This window comes from Lemur catta, chromosome 6, assembly GCF_020740605.2.
Source record: "Lemur catta isolate mLemCat1 chromosome 6, mLemCat1.pri, whole genome shotgun sequence".
Classification (NCBI taxonomy): Eukaryota; Metazoa; Chordata; class Mammalia; order Primates; family Lemuridae; genus Lemur; species Lemur catta.
The window spans coordinates 48,256,489-48,278,064 of record NC_059133.1 but is presented as its reverse complement, the minus strand read 5'-3'; the positions used below and the strand labels follow the sequence as shown (position 1 = coordinate 48,278,064).

The window sequence follows — 21,576 nt, the reverse complement described above, 5'->3', positions numbered from 1 at the left end:
AAAAGAGAAGCTGAATTTATGGAGAGACATATCATGTTTATGGAAAGGAAGACAAAATTATAAAGATGCCAATTCTCCTCAATTTGAATTATAGGTCTAAGGCAATTGAAGTAAAAATCATGGAATTTACTAAGCTTATTTCACAACTTATATGGAAGGGTAAAGGGTCAAAAATAGCCAGAATACCTCTGAAGTACAGGTATCAGAACTTAATATGAAGCTGTAGTGATTAAGGTAATGAGATAACAGCATAGGGATAGATATGGGGTAGATAGTTACATAGTGTCAAAGTACTCCCCAAATGCTCATTAATTAGGTATTAAGTAATAAGTCCAAAATATCATTACATAACTTTTTAGTGAAAAAATTTGGCATATGCCAAATTAGCCAGATAATAAAAATTAACTTAACCAGTACTGGGACAAAGCAACATCATGTGCCTCCTCATATGATGCACTGAGCAGGACACAGCCTCTCTTCTGTGGTATTCTGGAGCCAAAATGCATAACCTCAAACTAATTATGAATAAGCACCAGACAAAAGCAAAACAGGGATATTCTACAAAGTAGTTGGCCTGTGCTTTTCACAGGTGTCAAAGTCATGACAGGTAAGACTGAAGAGCTGCCTCAGTGAAGGAGACTCAGGAGACACAGCCACTATTTGCAGTGTGTGATGCTGGGTATCATCCCAGGCCCGGAAAGAAACACCTGGCAGAATCTCAATGAGTGAGTGGATTTGATGTGGTATTGTATCAGTGTCATTCTCTTGACCTTGATGATTATATTTGCCTACGTATGAGACTATCTTTGTTTTTGGGAAATATGTACTAATGTATTGAGGAATTATGTTGCATCATGTTTGAAATATACTTTCTAAAATGGTTTGGAGAAAAAAATTGCACATGCACAGAAGGGAGAAAGGGAGAGAGAGGGGCAGAGAGAGAGGAGAATGAGAATGATAAGGTAAATGTGATAAAATGTTAACAGCTGTGGAATCTGGGTGAAGGCTGTATACACAAATGCTTTGTATTTTTCTCTTAATTGTTCTGTAAGTTTAAATTATTTTAAAATAAAGAGTTGAAAGAACACATTGGGAACTCCTACAAATAATAAGAAAAGCATAAGTGACACAGCATAAGAATGAAGGAAAAACCTGAACAAACATTTCACACAACATTTATGTGGACAATAAAGTCATGATGACATCTTTGATGATCCCAATTAAGACTCACAGTGAGGCCGGGCGAGGTGGCTCACGCCTGTAATCCTAGCACTCTGGGAGGCCGAGGCGGGAGGATCTCTCAAGGTCAGGAGTTCGAGACCAGCCTGAGCAAGAGTGAGACCCCCATCTCTACTAAAAAATAGAAAGAAATTATCTGGCCAACTAAAAATATATATAGAAAAAATTAGCCGGGCATGGTGGCGTATGCCTGTAGTCCCAGTCACTCGGGAGGCTGAGGCAGTAGGATCACTTAAGCCCAGGAGTTTGAGGTTGCTGTGAGCAAGGCTGACGCCATGGCACTCACTGTAGCCTGGGCAACAGAGCAAGACTATATCTCAAAAAAAAAAAAAAAAAGACCCCAGTGAGGTGACATTTTACGCCTGTTTAACTGCCAAAATTTTAAATATCTGAAAATATCAAGTTTTAGAGAGGATTTGGTTTCAAATGAGCCATTATAAATTTCTGAAGGGAGCATAATTTGTTGCTGTCACTCTGAATGACATTTTGTCATTATCTCAAAAAGTGGAACATTTGCAGGCCCCATGACCTAGCAATTCTACCCCTAGGTACATATCTAAGACAATCTCTAATACACATACACCTGGAAGTATGTACAGCCTACTCATAGCAGTAATACTTACAATAGCAAACACCTGGAAATAACCTATATGGCCATCAGTGGGAGAGTGGGCAAGTGAATGGTGGTACATTTACGGGGACAGCGTAGAGCAGCTACAGCTCTCATATGGAAGAGTTTTAGCAGTACAATAGGACATGAAAAAGGAAGCCATTCCCCAATCACATACAGCATGATACCATTTTGTCAAAGTGAAAACTTAGCTAAATTGAAAAAAATTATGAATATATAGTGGATTTGTGAAATGTAATAAAAAGAATACCAGAGGATCGTGGACACAGGCAATGTGTATTTTTATTGCCATAGAAAACACCCTGCCTTAAAAGTGAATTGATGTTTCTAACTCTAGAAACTGAAAGTTTTGATATCTCTTAATTAACAAGCTTTTTCTTCGTCTTTTATTAATCTAGTTTTCTAAAGTCTTGGGGTTCAGCCTTATCTAGGGTACCTATTACAGTATTTTATGGGGAACAAAATATGAAAATTTATGTGTATATACTAAAATACAAACTCCTTGAAGACAGAAATTTTTGTCTTTTGTGTTTACTATTGCATCTCCAGTGTCTAGAACAGTGCCTGGTATCAATACATAATACCTACCAGTATTCGATAATGTTGAATGAATGCAAACCTGCATTTACCAATGTTAAAGGATAACATTGCAAGTAACACCACATGTCCAGTGGGTGGAGCCCATGTCTCATTTGTGAGTTGAAAATTTTTTGATGACTGTTTTCATATCCTTGGGGGAATTTTAGGTAGTTCCTCAGGACCCCTGGGATAAGTTTAGATTTTCCTTGAAGTGTACTTATTGGAACAGAACTGCAACCTTTTTAGTGTAGTATTTATTTGTGTTTGAGTCACAACTTTCTAATAGAAAATTTAAGTCATTTTGTACTTGAGTTAATGTCAAGTGAAAAGTTTCAACTAGATTGCTAAGTATATTGTATTTATTTCTGGGTAAAAAACCTAAAAGTGTTAAAGAACGAGAAAAATCTGTTTACAATAGAATGAAAGGTAGAAAGGCAGTAAAGAATGTAACGTTAATGCCAATTATAATGATACTATCTAAGGAAAAAACAATCAAATCAATTTTCTACATTATTTTCATATCCCAAAGTCCTGACACGGGTAGAAGTTCAGGGCATTTGTCTTAAATTATTTGATTTAAATTTTCTTTCTTGATTCATTTGCAGAAAATCCTCAGTTAACTAGATGCTCATCCCCGTGTGGCTCTGTGCGTCTGCTAACCTGGCCCTCATCTGTCTCCCACCCCTCCCCACTTGGGACACTTTCCCCTGTGCTCTCTGGAACTCAGGATCTGTCATCTGGCAAACTCCTGGGTACTTCACCTCTTCTCTGAATGCTCTTTTCGCTGTTTTGCTCAGCGGAAACCTGCCTGTTGTGTGAGGAGCCTGCCCGCTCACAGGCAGCTTCTTCCCACGCCCCTCAGACCACCAGCCTGGGGGTGCAGCGGGTGCCCGCCACCCCTCCTTGCTGTCCCCAACCAGTCTCCCTTCTGCCTCCCTAAACGCCCATCAAACCAGTGCGTAGCCCCTCCCTGCTGCAGTCACCTACTTCCACTTCCTGCTCTTCATTTCTGTAATATTTTTAGCTCCTGGCTCACTGTCAATTTTCCCCTAAACTCCTGACAATTTTTGGTTATTTCAGTACCCAGAAAGATGATCCTTTCAACACATGGGCCCTACGTTCCTTAAGCTCCGCTCCTGTAGGGATCTTGCCCTCTGCCTTACCTCTGTCCCTTGCTCCCACGGTCACACCCCTGCCCTTGTGTTTTCCAACAGCCACATTTCTGCCTCGATCTCAGTTTCCAGCGTCCACTTTCTTACCACGGCGCCTGCTGAAATGCTCGCTCTCTCAGGTGCCCTGTCTTTACTTTCCCAACCCTACTGGACTTCAGTGCATCGCTTTGATCACCTTTCTCCTTCTCTCACTCTCCCCAGAACCTCATTTTACAGCTTTGATGTTATACTAACTCCCTCCCATACTGCTGGAAGCCCCTGCTTTGTCCTTCATCACGGGTGCCTGAAAACCCCCCTTCTGGTTACATCAAACTCTCTGCCTACTCCATGCCTGCCTCCTTGCAGCTAACTGGATAAAAACCTACCACCAGGACTGCTGGGCTCAGGTTCAATTTATTTCACCACTAAGCTCATGTGGAGCCCGTGGGCTGCGTGGGAGGTCTACCTACCTCATCTCCCTAGTCCCTTCATTCTCCTGTTCTCTGGACAGGTGTTTTTCCAATTGTGCATTAGAAGACTGAGGCAGATTAGAGCACAATAGAACTTTGAGTGTATAGCACGAAATAAGGGTAAATAATAGTTCATGAAATGTTTGTTTCAGTTACATGTGTACATGCATTTATATGTACATATGCGCTGGTGTGGGGTGTGCAATGTGCTGTGTGTAAAAGGAAAAACTCAGGAAACTTTGTCCTAGGCAACTATTTCACATCTTCTCTCCTCAAACTTCCATCACCTTCTTCATCTCCTCACTCTCATCTGATGATCCTGCTTCCTATTTTACTAAGAAAATAGGAGGAATGAGAAGAGAACTTCTGCACCTATCAACCTGCCTCTACCCATATTCTGTTCTCCTTGCTGTCACTCTCTGCATCTTTAAGCCCAGCCCCCCCCACATGTCTCTCAGAGCCCCTCTGCTCTAAACTTCTCATTGTTATTAATTATCTAGTAATTAGCAAGAATCTCCTGCAGGTTCCCTTTATACATCATCAATTTCCCCTTCTCTGCTAGATCATTCTTATTAATACCAAATATTCTGCAATAGCCGCCATCTTAAATAACCAAAACCAAATAAAGCCTGTGCTGATTCCCTTCTAGCTATTGTGTCTTTTCTCTGCTCCCCTTTACAGCAACATTCCCCTAAAGAATTGTCTACACTTTCTGTCTCTGAGGACTCTCCTCCCATTTTCCTCTGTCCTTACTCCAAGGAGGCTTTTATCCCTATTACTCTACCAAAACCTTTTTATTGAAGTTATCAGTGACTTCCACTTTCCTAAGTCCAGTGGGTTTTTCTAAGAGAGATTGCTGTGTCCTCCTTGACACACTTTCCCCACTGGACGTTCAGGACACCAGGCTGTGCATTCCCGGTTTTTTTCAACTTCACTTCCTATTTCACAGGTGAATGTTGGGGTGCCCGTGTTGGAGTTGGAGTATCCAAAGTCTCAGTCCTTGGACCTCTTGTTTATTCACTTACCGCTCAGTGATTTCCCCCTACACTCACTGTCCTCTTCCCCACCTGCCTCACTTAGCAACTTTGCAACTTGGCTCAGGCCCCATCATTCCACTGAACCCTCTCTGCTGATGTCAGCCCCGATGGCATTTATCTTGCCAAAGACATTGGTTATTTTCCAGTCTTTATCTTTTTGCATTGTTCTGCTGCATTTTCTTTCTTTTTCAAACTCTAAGCCCTTGGCATTCATGAACTAACTACTCCCACCCACCCCGACCCTGGCCATTGTGCAACTTCTTCTTGCTCCTTCTGGTTGTCTTCCTGGGCTACTCCTTTGCCTCTCCTCTGTTCCTCTGAGCTCTGTTCTTGGTTCTTTGCTTCTTCCTTTGTACAAGCTCTCCTTAAGCAATCTTATTTGCTTTGATAGTCTTAGATTTTCCATCTGGATTATAAGAGCCTGAGTTGTACATCAAACTGCCTGCCACATACATCTACTTGTATTTCAAACTTCCTACTGGTTATGTTGACTTGATGTTCCCCAGATATCTAAACTCCTCATGTTGAAACTGGAGCTAGCTCCTTCTCCATTATCTCATTACCTTCCTCTCTCTCCTTCCCCACGTTCCATCAGTCGCCAAGCCGTGCTTATTTCCTGAATTGCTCCTCTCCTTCTCTATCGCCATTGCTCTGGTTCTGGTCACCATCACCCCTTACTTGTATCACTTATGGCTCTCAGTCCATGTCTGCTGTTTCATACCTCCATGCCTTTAGTCGTGCTCTTTGCCTGATGTGCCCTTTCTTAAACTGGTGGGCTTGGTCATCCTTCCAGACTTGCTCAAGAGTCATCTTCCTACGAAGTCTTTCCTGAACTGTGCAAACTTTTATTTTACCACATCAATTTTAAAAATAAATTATCTATTTATATATCTTTTTAAAAATCCCAGTAGATAGTAAATTCCATGAGGGCAGGGACCATGCTTTATTCATCTTCGTTTTCCTGGCTTCTAACTCAGTGCCTGGCATAGACTAAGCAGGCTTTGTGCCTAAATGCAACTAAGATTTTCTTACTCATTTGCAATCTACAGGCATTAGTACAGCACAGCATGCTTGGGCTTTTCCACTTGTTAAACAAACATTGACCGAGTGCTTCCTACATGTGAGAACTGTGCAAGAGCGAGCACACTGCGACTGGGAACTGCAAGTGGATTAATATGGCCATAGTGTAGTGTAGTAGGTAGTGGGAGGACAAAAGTGGGGAGTGATCCAGGCCCGATCATGAAGGGCGTGCACACAACAGCTTCGTTCAGAAAGAACATTCGGTAGCAGAGTGAGAAAGGATGATGGGGACAAAACTGAAAGCACAGAAGTCATTCCTGAAAGCAAATCTGTTATTTAGATCACACCTCATTATGATGTATCTACTCAGGTTGTGCTAATTTGTACTAATAGCAGGTTGTTGCTTTAAAGTATTTACTGAATTGTATTGATTCATGTGTTTATTCCATAACCCGTGTTAGTGATGATTAGGTGACAAATATTATGTATGTGTGGTATTTTGGAGATTCCAGAGTAACAGACACTGTGCTTGGCCTCAGAGAACTCACACCCTATCAGTGGTACTCGACACAATAATGGGCAAATGTGATTCATTGTCAGTGCTAGGGGAGGGGTTGCGAAGACCACTCATGGAGCATAGAAGGGAAGTGACCTCTTAGAGAGGGGTCATGGGGAGTCAGGGGAGGCGGTTCAGAGCAGTGGTTCTGAGCTGAATTTTGAAGGAGGAGGAAGAATTAGCCTCTTGAGAAAGCTGGAGGTCTGCCAGACTCCTCCAGGCAATGGGAACAGCTTGTATGCAAAGGCCCACATGAGACAACTGAGTTTCTAGCAGCTGGGATTTATGGTGCTTGTGGGGGCAGGACCAGGGAGGAGGTAGAACAGGTAAGCAGGCACCTTTGTTAATGTTTAAATTGTATCTTGAAGGGGATGTCATAGAGGAAAGAATTCTGATCCACTTTCATTAATGGATTAGATAGAACAAGGTACTAGCCACGCTACATAGTTAATTAAGAACCTAAAGTATAAACAGGAAGACAAGATAATGACAACATCATCAGAGCTTGTTGGTAGAAATATTCTTAAAGAAGAAAAGTTAGTGAGTACTTTTTTAGTCACCAGGCCATATTTCTTAGTTTGGATATGTTGCTGGCTCACAGTCAAAACTGAATCCAAGAAATCCTGCCGGTTCCCAGAGGGCCAATAGTTCCTGTAATAACTACTCTCATGACATTTCCTGGATATGATAAACTTTTTAGTCCCATATTTACAGATTTATGAGAAAAAGATTTTCGTCAGAGATTTTCTTCAAGGTGATCCCTCAGAACATCACTCAATGTGCCTTCAAGCAAAATAATGACTCGCCTGGCAGGAAAAGCAAGGGCGTCTCTGGTGATGGCATTTCCTAGCTGCCATCCTGTCTTCACCTGTACGAACAGATTTGGGTCAAAGCTTTATTTTTCATTCCAGAACAGCCTGAGTTCCTCAGAACACTGTATAATGTGCCTCTAAACTGATCACTCACCTAGCAAAAGTGGCCAGGATGTCTCTCCTGGTTACACGCTTCTATGGGGCCAAGACATGTGGTCCTGTCAGAGAAGGAAGAGGAAAGAACGTATTTTTAGAACTTAATGGATGTGTAACATCCTGAGTGTGATTCTGTTTTCTGTACTGTTTCAAGATGGCTATGAATTAGAACGTGCTGTTTTCAGAGGGAAAGAACATCACTTCTTTCCAAGTCATTGGTGGGATGTCTCTTCTAATGGACCTGTGGGACTGAGGAAGTTTTATCCTTCTCCATAGGATAAAACTTTGTATATTTAGAGTCCTTGAGTAGATTTTTCCCCCTATCTGTATGACTTTTTAAAAACTTACCGTTAATTGAGTATTATTGCCTTACGCACATGCAGTTATAAGCAGCCTAAAATGTAGAAGATAATGCTGCTTAAAGGAACATAATCCTTTTTTATTCGACTTTTAAAATACTATTATGCCTACAAATACTTGTTGAATAAGTGAAAAATAAGTGATTCATAAAATTAAAGGCATTTAAAAACAAACAAAAAAAGCAGTAAGGATAAAAATCTCAGAATAAAAATTTTACATTGTCCTTATTCTCTTTTTGCCACGGACCAGAGAAAAAATGTTCTTGGCAACTACTGATCTAGTCAAGTGACAAGGAACTCTCAGGACAGTCAAATGATTATATGCACAGAACTGAATGGACTTTTCCCCCTAACTTAACTAGAGTGAGTAGTAGTCTTTCTTTATATTAAATTTTTATGAAAGGTATTATTATTTATATTATGTTAATATGTATTTAATCTATATTATTATGTGCATTTTAATGATTTAAACAATGTTGATCTCATTCTCACTAAACCAAACAGGAAATTAGCAATTAGTTTATTCCAAAGGAAGAGCATGACCTTATACTTATTAAAAAATGCAAAATAACAAAAAAGGTTGCATCTGTCAGAAAAGCTAATAGTAAATAGATTAAATTTATGAAGGTTACTTTCTTCTCCAAGGGCTGAGCATGCTATTAAAAATATAGATATAAAATTTCATAAAAAAGATTAGTTTCTTATGGCTATTCAATTCTTATTTTTTTCAGATGCCATGCCAAAACATATGTTTCTCTTCTAGTTTTATGAATAATGAGACTGCTATGTAATATAAATACTTAGAGAAATATAATCAGAAACCTTAGAATTTACTATATTTAGCAGTGAGAGTCTGACTATTGAGATATAAAATTTTCTGGGCATGGTGGCTCATCCCTGTAATCCCAGAAACCAAGTGTTTGAAATCAGCCTGGGCAATATAGCAAGACCTGTCTCTAAAAAAATGAAAAAAAAAAAAGGAGATATAAAATTTAACTAAATAATCTAGCTCTCAAATTTTTAACATTCCTTAAAAGAAGTCTAAATAACAAAGACTAATGTGATATTTAAGCTTGTGCTAAGAAATGTTAAGTAATAAAGCAGAATTCTCCACAAAGATCTGCATTGATAATAACTATGGAACCTTAAAAGATTTAGTAAAAATGTCAGGTCAATTAGTTCATATCAAGTATCTCCACATAGCTGCTACTCTATTAATCTCAAATTTGGCACATTCCAAATTGAATTAATTGACTACTATTTTAGTTTCTCCCTCTACTTTGAAAGAGGCATCAACATTTCCCCAGCCTCCAAATGAAGGTAACACAATAATCAGGGAAGGGTATGGGCTTTCTGACACAGGCAGAACTACATTTTCAGGCTAGCTTTAAGACCTTTGCGAGTTGGTTAACTTCTCTGAGACTGTGTTTCCTTATCTGTGATGATGAAATAATAATTCTAACCTCACAGCATTGTGATGAGGATTAAAGGAAATATCAGACGTAAAATAAACGATAAAGAGTAGTGAGTATCATGAGAAATTCTAGCATAATCTTTCACTCTCCCTTTCTCAATATCCAGTCTTTGACAAAGTCCTATAATTTCTTTCCTTGGAAATATTTCATAGATGCTTTTGTTTATATTCTTATAGCTATTAGCTTATTACATTATTCTTGTATTACTGCAAATATCTCTGGGCTGGTATCTGTCTCTTCTCTTCCCGTCTACAAATCATGTTTTTTTCCTTAATATTGAAAGTTAATTCTGAAATCTTCTTAGAACACTGATTTCCATATGCCATTTCCTTGCTTTAGAACCTTATTGACCTCTTAATTTTTTCAGATTCATGTCTATGACTATGTTTTTGACTTTCAGTTCTCTGTTGAGGAAGCAGTGTGTTATTGTGCAAAGAGCACAGGTTTTAGATTCTTCAAATTCGGATTCAAACCTTGCATATAACATCCATGAGATGTTGAAAAAGTAAACTAACCTTTCAGTCTCTGTTTACTCAACTATAAAATAATGTCTATCCATGCAGTAAAGGATTAACTCAGTAGGTCTGCACTGTTGAAAACCTACACATTCCAAAGAAAGGTTTGGCCCTTGCCCTCCTCCTGGGAGATAACCTCTAAGCTCTTGGAGTATCCTGCTGTTAAGAGTGTTTTTGATTACCTGAGGCCTTGGGCCACAACAGGTAGTTTATGCCAATAATGTGGTTTACCTGTGATTGAATCAGAGGGTGGTCTTGGGGACCCCCCAAACTAAGCTACTTCTCAAAATTTTTGTAAGAATTAAATGAGATGGTTCATATAAAGCATCAGTACAGTGAGTAGGGTGTTTCCTTCACAGGTTTTATAATTACTCCCCCATCTATCCAGTCTTATATTGTACCTGTCTGCTCTCCTGCTCTCACTGCTGTGACACTGAGGCTGCATTTCTCACTGACTTGATGCACTTGATACCTGCATGTGCTTTGAGCTTGCTGTCCTGGCTGCCTGGACCACCCTGCTTTCCTATTCTGCCCAGACAAAGCCTGGGCATTGAAACTCTCCCTGCTCTGTGGATTCTCCACAGACTGTTCCAGTGAATTTTTTTTTCCTGAATTTTAATTGTACTTTTAGCTGGTAACATGAGCTGGGTGACATCTTATGCACCTATATTTTGGGCCTTTAGGTAGATTGTGGAAAACTTGAGGGGATGGAGTATGTTTTATTTTTCTTGGCCTCCCCCTTGGTAGATGCTTAGTAAATGTTGACTGATGGATTTACTCACAGCTTCTGATTTTGAGGTCATACACTCTTGGGAGTGTGTAACTTTAATTTAGGTTGAATACATATTGCCCATGTGCCGAGTTACTTAAGTACTTTTGATGTCCTCGGTCCTTTCCCCACCGAGTACTCTTTACCTCCAATGCTCTGGGCCCACCAGTGTCGGCAGCAACAAAGGCCACTTGCTCCCCTCCTCTTCACTCCCATGGTCCTGCAAGGCCCTGGGCTTGCACGTGCCCCACCTGAGCAGCTGTGCACACTGTGGGAGGCCAGCCGAACCACGATGGACGACACATGTTGCCAGTTTATGGAAGAGTCTCACTCCTCCGGATAGAACCATAAAATGCCTTTTTTCCCCCAATAACTGGGTCATGTTGAATCCCTTTCCATAGGGGAGCAGTTTTTTAAATGACAGCTTGGCCAGATTCTTTACTTGCAGTGATTTTTAAAGAAAGTCATTTTAACCCTATGCAGCTTAAAATTTCAGTCTCAACTTAATTGAGAGCTCATGTGTGTATCACCATGCTGCCTTAGATATTAATAATTGTTTAACTTTTCAAGGCATATTTCCTTTAATTTATTATAGACTTCTGTAGGTAAAGGTCCACTTTAGTACCTCATATTCTCCACAATGACTAGCAAAATACCTTGAAAATAGTAACTGAAAAATACTTGCAACTTTTTGCTCTGTATTGATTTATTTGCCCAGATCCACTTTGAAGATACCTGTTTACCCAACTGAGGTTACAGGCTGACCCTCGTGGAGTCTGGTACAGTCCTTTGTGTGGGTTCCATGTGGCTTCAGAACACATTCCAGACTATTACTATGGAAGTTTAGATAGTGCAGTGCCAACGAATAGATATATCTAAGTAACACTTATTATTTTTTAATGGACTAAGAAATTTTCTAGAATTCCTTTTTGCATGAGTTGAAAAAAATTTCAAGAATGATCTTAACAATCACTGTAGGATCCAGATCCTACACTCTATGATACCAAAAGTGTTTACAATTTTTAAAAAGAAAGTTAGTTATTGTGCAGATTAAAAAAATACTTCCTATAAAATATCCAGCCTCACAGTATGTAGTCAGGTGGATGATTTTTTTACCTCTGCCCACCAAATTTAGAAAGCCAGTATGGAAGTTAGTTGTATACACAGGTGATATTCCTGAGGCATCATCAAGATGGTTAAGTACAAAGAAAACAAAAAGTTTTCCCCTGATTGAGTGAGAGTAATTGAAAAGAATTCTGAAGCTGGGCCTAGGATCAGAGAAAAAGGAAAGCCTTAATTGATTAGTGATTCCTAACACACTTGGAGGAGAGAGAGTGGCAGCATGCAGGCTAAATAATTGTTACACCTGGACCAGAGTTTTGAGTTGTTTCTTAGTAGATGGAATAGTTTTTCCCTGATTCACAGTCTTTCCTACTTTTTTCCTCTCTTAATGAATGAGATATGCCCACAAGATGGCACAACAGATGAGGTTATCAAAGAAAGCAAAGGTAACAGGTACACTCAGAGAACCAACTCCTAACCTTCATTTCATGGTTGTGACTGAACTTTAACCAATTAAACTTGAAAGCCAGAGATGAGCAAAGACAATGATTCAAGTAGAAGTGTAGAGTTGGATCATAAAATGGCACCTGGAAACAACATTCACCTGTGCTCCATGTGTCTTGCAAGTCAGCTCTAATGTCAATAAAAATATATTTTGATGGCAAAAAACCACTGCAGAATCAGTGTATTGTGATAAAAATTGGGACAAGAATAATCTGTGCAGTATTCTTTTCTGTGTGTGTGTGTTTTGATTCAAAAGCAATTGTCATCCAAATCCAATTTCAGATTCATTATTTTTGTTGAAAGAATAGTAAATTTGAAAGGGAGGAGTCACAGCTTGAAGTTTTGATATAGTGCCAGATTTATCTGACAGAGTAAAGAACTGACATTTGGAAATGTTCTTGTTTACCTATCTATCTAGAAAACATTAGAAATCATTGCCATCCTAGAAACTCTAGAAGTTATTGCCAGAGGGGCTTTACCGTCTTCATTTTCTGATGCAATATTTGTGGTCACAATAAAGATTCTTACCCAAGATTCCAAAGTAAGTAGAGCTCTGTAGAAATATAAAATATTGATTTGTCTACTTACAATTGTATTTAGAAAATATTCTTAACCTCATTCGTAATATTTCCATAATCTTTAAAGTTCTGATTATATGGCAATTTCAGATAATTTACTGTCAATAAAAGCATTTTGCAGACTAATTTTGTATACTTTTTGTACTGCCAAACTCTACTTTGGAAATGTGTAATGATTGTATCACACTGATTCACTAAGGAGGCACTATACTCCTGACATTTCTTAAATACTTTTATTTATTTATATTTATGTGCTCCTGATCTTCCCTACTTTCTCCCTGTCCTGTACTGTTTCAATTAACTTGTGCACACTGTTAACCTACTGACACCATACTTTTGCCTCTCGGAGTTATTTTCTTTTATCCTATTGTTCCAGGTATTTCTTGCTGCACAACAAACCACTTCAACACCTAGGGGCTATAATCTCTCTTAGTTCTGTGGATGGACTGGGTTGAGCTGTATAGTTTTTGCATGGAGTCTTTCATGCCATTGCGATCAGCTGTTAGCTGGGCTGCAGTCATCTGAAGGCTCTTTTGGGCTGGTGGTCTGAGACGGCCCACCCACAGGGTTATGGCTGTCAGCTGGGAACTCACCAGCACGCCTGCACACAGCCTCTCTGTGGCAGCTTGGGTTTCTCCCCACATGGCAGCTGAATTCAAGAGCGAGCGTCTCAAGTACAAGGGTTCCTCATGTAAGTGGTATCATGTAGTATTTGTCCTCCTGTGTCTGGCCTAATATTTCATGTGAGCTTGAGAAAATGTGTATCGTGCTGTTGTTGGATAAAGTATTTTATAAATGTCAATTAGATCTGATTGAAACCATAAAAAAAGAACAATGAGGCATAGGCAAAAACTGCAAGGCTTAATAGGACCCAGACTTGGAAGTCCAAGAGTGCTATTTCCACCATAGTCTACTGACCAAACAAGTCACCAAATCCAGCCCTGATTGAGGCAGAGGGTAATTATACTCCATCTTTTGATGGGGAAGTGACAAGGTCACATCACAGAAGAATAAGTAGGGTAGGAGATGTTTTGGAAAATACGTCTGCCAAATTAATATTCATTCTTTAAAAAGGCACGAGTCATGTGTTTTACTCTAAAAATTTCTTGGTCAGAGTGCCTAGCTAGGCCTTTGGGGGATAAAAATAAAATTTTTTAGAGCCCTTAAAACTCGGGGGAAATGAAATCTATTTGAAGGCAGATGCTCTGTTCATACAGAAGGCAAAGAAGCTATGTATATCAGAAAAGAGCATTGGGTTAAAAATTAGGAGTTGAGAGCTCTAATCCTGATACTCTTTTTTTTTTTTTGAGACAGAGTCTCACTTTGTTGCCCGCGCTAGAGTGAGTGCCGTGGCGTCAGCCTAGCTCACAGCAGCCTCAAACTCCTGGGCTTAAGCGATCCTACTGCCTCAGCCTCCCGAGTAGCTGGGACTACAGGCATGTGCCACCATGCCCGGCTAATTTTTTCTATATATATATTTTAGTTGGCCAGATAATTTCTTTCTATTTTTAGTAGAGACGGGGTCTCGCTCTTGCTCAGGCTGGTCTCGAACTCCTGACCCCAAGCGATCCACCCACCTCGGCCTCCCAGAGTGCTAGGATTACAGGCGTGAGCCACTGTGCCTGGCCTTAATCCTGATACTCTTGAGGACTTTCTCATAAGCATAAATAAACTACTTTACCTCTAAACCTCATACTTTTCCTCTGTAAAATGTGGGTTAGATTTGACCAGTGCCTTTCTATCCTAGCTGTACACTAGAATCGCATTACAAAAAACACAATCCCTAGCAACCATCCCAGACAAATTGGGGCTGGGGAGGGTGATGCCAGGATATTAATTTTTCCCCCTAATCAATCAGATTTGAGAAACATCGGATTAGACCTGTCTTACTTCATCAACCACACTGACCTCCACAGCCCTAGTTGCAGACCTTACTGGCAATTAGAATCACCTGGCAACGTGCTTGTCGAAACTCTAATTTAATTGGCCTGGGGCTGGGTGCAGGTATTGGTATTTGCAAAAAGCTCCCCAGGTTATTTTAATCTAAAGCTAGGGTTGATAACTTCTGCCTCAGAGACATGGTTTTTAAACTTTAGTGGGCATCAGAATCACTTGTTAAAACACAGATTGCTGGGCCGACCCTGAGAGTTTCTGATTGCGTATGTCTGAGATAGACCAGGAAGTGTGCATTTCTAACAAATTCCCAGGTGATACTAATGCTGCTGACCTGGGAACCACATTTTGGAAACCACTGTCTTAGAGAATTGCTGCAGTATTGATCTATTTATTATTAATAGAATCAGTGGTTGGCGAAACCTCTCAGAGGTGTTGAGGGGAAAACCCACTAGAACAATGCACCTCCAACTGCAATGTGCATCACCTGGGAATCTTGTTAAAGTGCAGATTCTGCATTTCTAACAGGTGCCCATGTGATGCCCAGGCTGCCCACAGAAACTGTGGCACAAAGAGAGAGCACACTGCACAGCAACGCACTTGCGTAAGTAATCTGTAAAGACCATTATAAACCTAAAATCCGCCATCGGGGGGATTATGGTGAAAAGAAGAGCAGGTAGGAGCCTCTTGTGAGTCAGCAATGTAAGCAGGACTGGGAAATGGCAGGAGGTGCTGGAGTGAACCGAAGTACAGATCCAGGAATTGTGTGATAATGATCCTGCTATCTCTTCCACACGAACTGGGACTTTAATGGGCTTTTCTTGCCAGCGTCTTGCTTTTTAATGTATTATGTTTCTTGTTACAAAATTCATTGTGTATAATGTATGTGAGGGACATAGAAAGTATACAGAATAAAACAACAAATATAGCCCCATTTTAAAAATTACTTTGACCCAAAATAAAAAAGCCTTAAAAACAGAGGAAAATAACAGTCACTTTTGAGTAGCTGAGAGGCTTTACTAACACAAAACTGTTCCCACCACACTCAAGGCTTTCCCTGGTACCTGGAAACCATTAAAGAGCCATTTCTTTGGATTAAGGAATGTTAACATGAAAATGCTCCGGGAAAGATCGTTGTTTTACTTGTGTTCTGAACCTGATGGCACATTAGAACTGAGCATGTATGGGGATGGTTTTGGAAAATATAAATATCTTGGCCTTGTCCTTAAAGATTCATACATAATAGATTTGATGGGTCCTTAATCTATATTTAAAGATCTCCTGAGTGAGTCTTATGAGTGTCCTCAGTTGAGATCTATTGCCTTGTGGGACTTAGGTGGGCAGGTCCTTTTTGCTGAGAATAGCACAGGACAGAGTCGGGCAAGGTGGAGGAGGCAGTAGAAAGCACGTGAGATTCAGTGTCAGAAGTTTTTGGTTTGAGCCTTAGGTTTCTGCTCCTAAAAGTATGACCTTGGGTTAAGTGGCTCTACATCCGTAAAATGGGCTTAATTAATAATATATATTTTTTATGATGTTGTCAGTGTTAAGTGAGATATGGTATGATATTTACACCTTATAAATTCGAAAGCACTACACGAATATCATTATTGTAATAATTGAGCTATACAAAAGTTAGGTGCTGATGATGGGAAATATATGTCTTTAGCTTTTTTTTCTATGATACATATTCATATTTATTTTTACGAGATATTCATACATATGTTTATGAACAAACGTAAATAAAATAGAGATTATTTAGCCTGTAGAAATAGAGTTTCTCAATCTTAGCACTATTGACATTGTGGGCTGAGTGATTCTTTGTTATAGGGGCGGGAAGGTGCTGTCCCGTGCACTGTAGGATGTTTAGCAGGATCCTTAGCCTCCACCCACTAGATGCCAGTAGAACCCTCCCCTGCCCCCCCAGTTATGATAACCAAAAATATTTCCAGAATTGCTAAATGTCCCTTGGAAGGCAAAATCTCCTCCTCCCCCTCTGTTGTAAAAGTAGTTAACAGTCTTCAATTAAATGATTCAAAACAAATTATTAACATCATGAGTATTTGATTTTCAACTCTACTCTACAAAACAATAGAAAATGCTATGCAGGTCATTAGGAAGGAAGTAGTAGCCATATATTGAATACTTAGAATAATTTATCAAATGTATCCCTTTGACATGTCCTATTTTGCCCAGGATGTTAGCACTGAAAAGTCCTGCGACCTGAGAAACCCCTTCCCGCTCTTTATTCTTGTTCTCTGTAGAACTCAGAGAAGGGAATCATTCCACCTTTGCTGGCAATGAAGGGAACTGACATCTGTTGGGTGCCTGTTATATATCAGTCAGGGGTCTTACATGTTTATAACGCTTCATCCTCACAGTTGCTCTGCAGGATGGAGGGTTGCGTATCAGAGATGAAGAAGTGAAGCTCTGTAACACAGAACCTCTCCCAGTACCATGTAGCTGGCAAGGGGTGGAGTGAGGGTTTGACTCTAGGTGTTTCTCAATGTCAAGTCTGCCTTCTTTCTGCCACATCACTCCTTACTAGTGGGCTTGATAATTTCTGAAAACTTAAGTTGCTATTTGGCTTTCTAGGGTCTTTGAAAAGTGGTTCTAAAAAAGGGATGTGGGAAAATAATTTCTAGCCCGACAGTGTTATAACAGTTGAGCTCTGACTAGTGAGTTTCCAAGAGTAGAACATCAGAGTCATTTGGAGTAATCTCTCTTCACCTTCTTGCTTGTCTCCCAGTACAGACGAGAACCCACCAAACACTAGAGCACCTTATCCTGTAATTAGAGCCGAACTCAATGCTACCATGAGAATCCATGTGCACTAGAGGACCAGAGACTACAGTGGGAGTTCCATCAGATTCCATTAAATTCAAATAGCCTCCTGCAATTCCATCTAGCTCTCCAGGTAATAGAGAAATTTTTTTTTTAATTGTGTCTTAGTCAATCACAATATGTTGCACAGTGGCCCATCTGTTGTAAAAGATACATTGATTAACAGAAAAATTGTATTAGTGATGTCTCATTAGGTTAGAAATGATATTAACTGTCTGAGTTTGCTGTAATAGAACAGAGCATAGTAGCTTAAAATTGTTCTTCCGTCATGGGAGAACCTCAGGGGAGAGAAGTTTAGGAAGATGATATAAATGGGGAAGTAAATGACTGAATGAAGCTATAGGGTCTGGAATGCAACTAAAAATAGGCTGAGTGTTCCTAAAGATTGGATCTGAAATCAAGGCAGCCATAGGGTTGTGTTATGCTTTTTTAGAAATGGCACTTGTGCAAATAAAATGCCAATGAGAAGATTAAAGTTAACCTAAATTTGCTAGCTGTCACTTATTGAGCAAAGAAACAAATTTTCTTAATAAACAAACTTCTCAAAGAAACTTGCTTTAGAAACTTAGTTACTTAAGAATAACTTTAGGCCGGGCGCGGTGGCTCACACCTGTAATCCTAGCACTCTGGGAGGCTGAGGCGGATGGATTGTTTGAGCTCAGGAGTTCGAGACCAGCCTAAGCAAGAGCGAGACCCCCGTCTCTACTAAAAATAGAAAGAAATTATATGGACAGCTAAAATATATGTATAGAAAAATTAGCCGGGCATGGTGGTGCATGCCTGTAGTCCCAGCTACTCAGGGGGCTGAGACAGAAGGATTGCTTAAGCCCAGGAGTTTGAGGCTGCTGTGAGCTAGGCTGACACCATGGCACTCTAGCCTAGGCAACAGAGTGAGACTCTGTCTCACAAAAAAATAAAAAAAAAGAATAACTTTATATCTTTCTAAAGTTTAGAGAGATCTATACAGGATAGAAAGAATAAAACTGAGATGAATAGAGCTGGATAATGTGTGGTGTACTCTTCATGTAACAAGAATACTTCTGATCATTTGGCAAATTGTTTAATTTATTGGGCATTTAAAGAGGAATAATGCTCTGTATTGCCACATACATTCCAACAGCAAAGCAGCATGTTAGCAGTTTCTGGCTGCACTGACCGTTTGTTCCCAGTCTCATGGTTAGGTTTTTAAAAACAAACAAGGGCTCTGTGGATTGTAGATCTTCGGTAGTGAATGAAGATTAGTCTAATAATAGTTCCTTAGAATCAATTCCTTAGAAGACTTGTCTTCTAGGAACTAAAAAACCACATAATGGGAGGGAGGGTTACAAGATACTCTTTAGAGCAGGAGTCCCCAACCTTTTTGGCTCCAAGGACCAGTTTTATGGAAGACAATCTTTCCACAGACCTGTGTGGCAGTGGGGGATGGTTTCGGGATGATTCAAGAGCATTACATTTATTGTGCAGACCTCTCTGCTAATGATAATCCGTATTTGCAGCCACTCCCCAGTACTAGCATCACCACCTCAGCTCCACCTCAGATCCTCAGGCATTAGATTCTCATAAAGAGCACACAACCTAGATCCCTCACATGGGTAGTTTACAGTAGGGTTCCTGCTCCTGTGAGAATCTACCGCTGCTGCTGATCTGACAGGAGGTGGAGCTCAGGCAGTGATGCCAGTGATGGGGAGTGGCTGTAAACACAGATGAAGCTTCGCTCCCTCTGGCTGCTCACCTCCTGCTGTGCAGCCCGGTTCCTAACAGGCCACAGACTGGAACTGGTCCTCTGCTCAGGGGTTGGGAACTGCAGGTTTAGAGGATTCAGGGAACATGAGAACCATCTTCAAATATTTGAAGAAGTTGCAAGTGGAAGACCAAATAGATTTTTATAAGTAGCAAAGGAGAACACAACTGGGATCTTGGGTGGATGTTACAAGGAGACAGATTTCAACTTCACTGTAAGGTAGAATATTTTATTAGACTGTTCTAAAATGAGATAAGCTGCATGATAGGATAGTGAGTTTTCAGGTATGACAAGTTTATATGTGTTTGTTCATTCATCATTTATTTACTCATTCACCCAACAAATAATTACAAGTACCTAGTATGTGCCAGGCATTGTTCTACATTCCGGCAATATAGTTATAGACAAGAAAGACCAGGTCTCTGATCTCATGTAGTTTATATTCTAGAGCAGGGGTTGGCAGACTCTTTCTGTAAAGGACCAGATAGTAAATATTTTAGGCTTTGTAGGACATATGGTCTGTCTTGTGACTCTTGAACTCTACTATTGTTGTGCAAAAGCAGCCACAGGCAGGGATTGGCAAACTAAGGCCTGCAGGCCAAACCTTGCTCACCATCTGCTTTTACAAAATAAAATTATATTTGAACACAGCCATAATCAATTGGTTCTGTGTTGCCTATAGCTAACTTTAGGCTTCAGTGACAGATGACGTGACAGAGATTGTGCATCCTATAAAGACTAAACTATTTACTGTCTTGTTGTATACTGAAAAAGTTTGCTGAGCTCTGCCATAGAAAATACATAAACAAATGATTGTGCCTGTTTTCCATTAAGACTTTATTTATAGACACTGAAATCTGAATTTTATATAATTTTCATATGTCAAGAAATTTTTTTTGGACTTTTTTTCTAATCATTTAAAAATGTAAAAACTATTTTTAGCTCAGGGTTTATACTAAAACATAGGTGAGCTGAATTTGGCCCTCAGGTAATAGCTTGTCAATCCCTGCTCTAAAGTATGTCAGGCAATCCACATATCTTGAATATTACTGTTTTCACTGGTGAGAGCCTATTTAACTTCCATTAATCTGACAAATAAGCTACCAATTTTGCCATTACGCTAATTAACAAAATATCTGTTGCTGATCAGAGAAGAAGGTCACCAAAGTGCTTACAGTAGTTGCCTCAGGAGTGTGGGGCCTTTTTGATAAAATTCTAGCTGTCTCATCCTCTCCCTTCTATCTATTGCTCCTGCGTGAAGTCCCAATTAGAACATATGAATGCTCCAGCCTTGTATTTTAGCCTGACTAATACATAATACCACCCTGTCTATGCTGATGTAATTTAAATTGCAGGCATCATTGCACTTTCATATGCAGAGACATTTAACTCTGCCTCAGCAATTCCTGCTTGCACTTTGGGGAATACTTTATGTAATTACAAGGGTCTACAAATCTTCCAAACAAAAGAGCTGTCTATCCGGGACAGTATATTTAGAGGCTATCTGTAATTTTTCTCCCCACTCCCCGCCCCCAAATAGCCATTTTCCTTCATGGTACACATCAAAACAAACTACTCATGGCCAAATGGAAAAAAAAAGTGAAAGTATTTGAACTAGGTGCTTGACTGAAGTGACTAATAAGTTTAATTTTAAATGGTTGATCTAATAACCACTTCCAGGTACCACCTGAATATTATTTTTGTGAAATAATTTCATTTATTTTCCTAGCATCAGTTTTTTTTTTTTTGGCAAATGTGCAAGGTCTATGTCCAAATTCTGTGAGTCTAGCTGTAAAAAATTCTTTTATCCTGTTCTCATTTATTTCCTTCCCTCAAGCCATCTCTCTTTCAGTGAACAGATTGTACATCGTTCTTTTCAGTTTTTAAAAACTTTTCCTTGCTCTTTCATGTATTAGTAAATTTAACTCTGAAAATGGAAGTGACTTTTCAGTAATAAAATCACCCCCTCATTTGATAAACAAAAAGTATTTCTTCATTTTGTGCTTATTGTGCCAATGGATTGGCTGATACCGGTTTTGACGAGCTGAAGCCAACCTTTGTCTGGCTAAGAGAGCAAATGCCCCGGCTTGTTACTGGGCACTCCCAACAAAGGACCAGTGGGACTCAAACAGAAACTTGACGATGATCTAACCACTGGGACAACCTTAAACTAAATCATTTAGAAGAG

General features: G+C 39.8%; 1 long non-coding RNA gene across 4 annotated transcripts in view; it reads left to right on the top strand.

The window, feature by feature from the left end:
• The window catches only part of LOC123639568, a 105,624-nt gene that overhangs the window by 817 nt on the left and 83,231 nt on the right, over nt 1-21,576 (top strand). For 2 of the 4 annotated variants that reach the window (XR_006735760.1, XR_006735759.1), the window contains exon 2: nt 17,553-17,720. This is a non-coding gene — a long non-coding RNA (uncharacterized LOC123639568). Of the gene's footprint in view, nt 1-2,513; nt 2,565-15,376; nt 15,411-17,552; nt 17,721-21,576 lie in introns of those variants that run through there. The other 2 variants (XR_006735762.1, XR_006735761.1) reach the window with 2 other exon arrangements.